We start from the raw sequence: 4,387 nt of genomic DNA, 5'->3' as shown, positions 1-4,387 counted from the left end.
GGCGACTCTGAATGGCTATTATAAGCAGATTTTACACTTTTTAGGGGCACACAGGTTACATCAGCAAGGTTCAAACTTACTGGCTAAGCATATTGACCTTTAAATCTATTGGCTAGCAAGTATGACAAGCATTTGAACTCTACCTGGGACTTTCCAGAGGGTCAGGTAATATCAGTCAGTACATTCTGAGAATTTTTTTTCTCTCAAGAATGTTCCTGTGGGTGGGGAGAATGGAACTTGGATTAGCTTTGGCCCCAGGTGGGAGGGGGAAGCTGTAAGGAGGGTGAGGGACTGGAAAAAGCTCTTAGGGTCCCTTACTGTGATGAACTTTTCTGTCTCCAATGTATATATTGCCATCCACAGGGCCTTGTAGGGCTGAGGCCCCTATACTAGCATCTCCAGCCAGCCCTATGCCAAGGAGAGAACCTAGTAACACAGCAGAAATGGCCACCCCTTTAACTCAGTGGTTTGGAGGTGCTAGCTGGTTGAAGACATTCTCCCCAGAGTCATTCTGGTTACAAGCAGAATTAAAACACAAAGCTCCTCAGCTGAATTTACCATCAGGCCATAAATGCATGGAGTAAGCCCCCAGGTGCAAGCCCACCAAGCATTCTTTGGGGGTAGCACGTATCCTGCAACAGTAGGGGTTACAGTGTGGTTGCAGAGGTGGGCATAGTCTCTGTTCGGTTACCAACAGTTCTGTGTTAAGTCCTGGGAGAGATGAGATGAGAACTGGCAGTTCAATTGGCCTTCTTGCCAGCCAATGTGAACTTGATGACAAGGTTGTCGCATTGTCCCCTAGGGGTACCCAGATAGTGAGGGGGCTGGTGGCTGGTGCAGCAAAGTGTAAGTAGCAAGCAAGCAGGATCAGGAGCACTGGAGTCACAATTTTAGCGGATCAACAGGGTATGGGGTGACATTTCATTGCTCTTGTGGCAGTTCACCTGAAAATCTTTTCCTTTGGGACCTCAACTGCTGGATTTTCTATCCCCTGACAGGTTTACCATGGGAGTGGTATATCCACATCCTAATCCTAGCCACCCAAACAGCCATAGGTGTGGTCAGGATCCTGGTATGAGGTCCTTTCCAGTGAGATTCCAGAGTCTTGTGGTTGTTTATTATTTTTCAATTTTTATTAGATATTTTCTTCATTTACATTTCAAAGGTTATCCTGAAAGTTCCCTATACCCCCCCTCCCACCCTGCTCCCCTACCCACCCACTCCCAGTTCTTGGCCCTGGCATTTCCCTGTATTCTTCTGCTACATATGCAGCTAGAGACATAAGCTCAGGGGGTACTGGTTAGTTTATATTGTTGTTCCACCTATAGGGTTGCAGACCCCTTCAGCTCCTTGGATATTTTCTCTAGATCCTCCATTGGGGACCCTGTGTCCCATGCAATAGATGACTATGAGCATCCACTTCTGTATTTGCCAGGCACTGGCATAGCCTCACAAGAGAGAGCTATATCAGGGTCCTGTCAGCAAAATCTTTCTGGCATATGCAATAGTGTCTGGGTTTGGTGGTTGTCTATTGGATGGATTCCCGGGTAGGGCAGTCTCTGGATGGTCTTTCCTTCTGTCTTAGCTCCAAATGTTGTCTCTGTAACTCCTTCCCTGTTCTAAGAAGGAGCAAAGTATCCACACTTTGGTCTTCGTTCTTCTTGAGTTTCATGTGTTTTGCAAATTGTATTTTGGGTACTCGAAGTTACTGGGCTAATATCTGCTTATCAGTGAGTGCATACCATGTGTGTTCTTTTCTGATTGGGTTACATCACTCAGAATGACATACTCCAGATGCATTCATTTGCCTAAGAATTTCATAAATTCATTGTTTTTAATTGCTGAGTAGTACTCAATTGTGTAAATGTACCACATTTTCTGTATCCATTCCTCTGTTGAGGGACATCTGGGTTCTTTCCAGCTTCTGGCTATAATAAATAAGGCTGCTATGAACATAGTGGAGCATGTGTCCTTATTACAAGTTGGAATATCTTCTGGGTATATACCCAGGAGAGGAATTGCTGGATCTTCCGGTAGTTCTTTGTCCAAATTTCTGAGGAACCGCCAGACTGATTTCCAGAGTGGTTGTACCAGCTTGCAATCCTACCAACAATGGAGGAGTGTCCCTCTTTCTCCACATCCTCGCCAGCATCTGCTGTCACCTGAATTTTTGATCTTAGCCATTCTGAATGGTGTGAGGTGGAATCTCATGGTTGTTTTGATATGCATTTCCTTGATGATTAAGGATGTTGAACAATTTTTCAGATGCTTTTCAGCCTTTCAGTATTCCTCAGGTGAGAAATTTTGTTTAGCTCTGTACACCATTTTTTAATAGGGTTATTTGATTTTCTGGAGTCCATCTTCTCGAGTTCTTGACATATATTTTCGATATTAGTCCCCTATCTGATTTAAGATTGGTAAAGATCCTTTCCCAATCTGTGGTCTTTTTGTCTTATTGACAGTGTCTTTTGCGTTATAGAAGCTTTACAATTTTATGAGGTCCCATTTGTCAATTCTCGATCTTACAGCACAAGCCATTGTTGTTCTGTTCAGGAATTTCCCCCCTGTGCCCATATCTTCCAGGCTCTTCCACACTTTCTCCTCTATAAGTTTCAGAGTCTCTGGTTTTATGTGGAGTTCTTTGATCCACGTAGACTTGACCTTAGTACAAGGAGATAAGAATGGATCAATTCCCATTCTTCTACATGATAACTGCCAGTTATAACTGCCAGCACCATTAGTTGAAAATGCTGTCTTTTTTCCACTGGATGGTTTTTGCTCCGTTGTCAAAGATTAAGTGACCATAGGTGTGTGGGTTCATTTCTGGGTCTCCAATCTATTACATTGATCTACCTGTCTATCGATGTACCAGTCCCATGCAGTTTTTACTATAATTCCTCTGTAGTACAGCTTGAGGACAGGCATGGTGATTCCACCAGAGGTTCTTGTATTGTCGAGAATACTTTTTGCTATCCTAGGTTTTTTGTTATTTCAGATGAATTTGCAAATTGCCCTTCCTAACTCAGTGAAGAATTGAGTTGGAATTTTGATGGGGATTGCATTGAATCTGTAGATTGCTTTAGGTATGATAGCCATTTTGACTATATTAATCCTGCCAATACATGAGCATGGGAGATCTTTCCATCTTCTGAGATCTTCTTTGATTTCTTTCTTTAGAGACTTGAAGTTCTTATCTACAGATCTTTCACTTCCTTAGTTAGAGTCACACCAAGGTATTTTATATTATTTGTGACTATTGTGAAGGGTGTTGTTTCCCTAATTTCTTTCTCAGCCTGTTTATTCTTTGTGTAGAGAAAGGCCACTGATTAGTTTGAGTTAATTTTATATCCATCTACTTCACTGAAGCTGTTTATCAGATTTAGGAGTTCTCTGGTGGAATTTTTAGGATCACTTATATATACACTATCATATCATATGTAAATGGTGATATTTTGACTTCTTTCTTTCCAATTTGTATCCTCTTGACCACGTTTTGTTGTCTAATTGCTCTGGCTAGGACTTCAAGTTCTCTATTAAGTAGGTAGGGAGAAAGTGGGCAGTCCTGTCTAGTTCCTGATTTTAATGGGATTGCTTCCAGCTTCTCTTCATTTAGTTTGATGTTGGCTACTGGTTTGCTGTATATTGCTTTTATTAGGATTAGGTATGGGTCTTGAATCCCTGATCTTTCCAAGACTTTTATCATGAATGGGTATTGTATTTTGTCAAATGCTTTCTCAGCATCTAACAAGATGATCATGTGGTTTTTGTGTTTGAGTTTGTTTATATAGTGAATTACGTTGATGGATTTCTGTATATTAAACCATCCTTGCATCCCTGGGATGAAGCCTACTTGGTCATGATGGATGATCGTTTTGATGTGTTCTTGGATTCTGTCAGCGAGAATTTTATTGAGTATTTTTGCATCAATATTCATAAGGGAAATTGGGTCTGAAGTTCTCTATTTTCCTTGGGTCTTTATGTGGTTTAGGTATCAGAATAATTGTGACTTCATAGAATGAATTGGGTAGAGTATATTCTGTTTCTATTTTGTGGAATAGTTTGAGAAGAACTGGAATTAGGTCTTCTTTGAAGGTCTGATAGAATTCTGTACTAAACCCATGTGGTACTGGGCTTTTTTTTTGGTTGGGAGACTATTAATGACTGCTTCTATTTCCTTAGGGGATATAGAACTGTTTAGGTCATTAATCTGATCCTGATTTAAGTTTGGTACCTGGTATCTGTCTAGAAATTTGTCCATTTCATTCAGGTTTTCCAGTTTTGTTGAGTATAGCCTTTGGTAGAAGGATGTGATGGTGTTTTTTATTTCCTCAGTTTCTGTTGTTATATCTCCCTTTTCATTTCTGAATTTGTTAATTAGGATCCTGTC

The sequence above is a fragment of the Mus caroli genome, chromosome 18 (genome assembly GCF_900094665.2).
Source record: "Mus caroli chromosome 18, CAROLI_EIJ_v1.1, whole genome shotgun sequence".
Taxonomy (NCBI): Eukaryota; Metazoa; Chordata; class Mammalia; order Rodentia; family Muridae; genus Mus; species Mus caroli.
The sequence above is the reverse complement of the archived record's forward strand: the minus strand, read 5'-3'. Positions refer to the sequence as shown.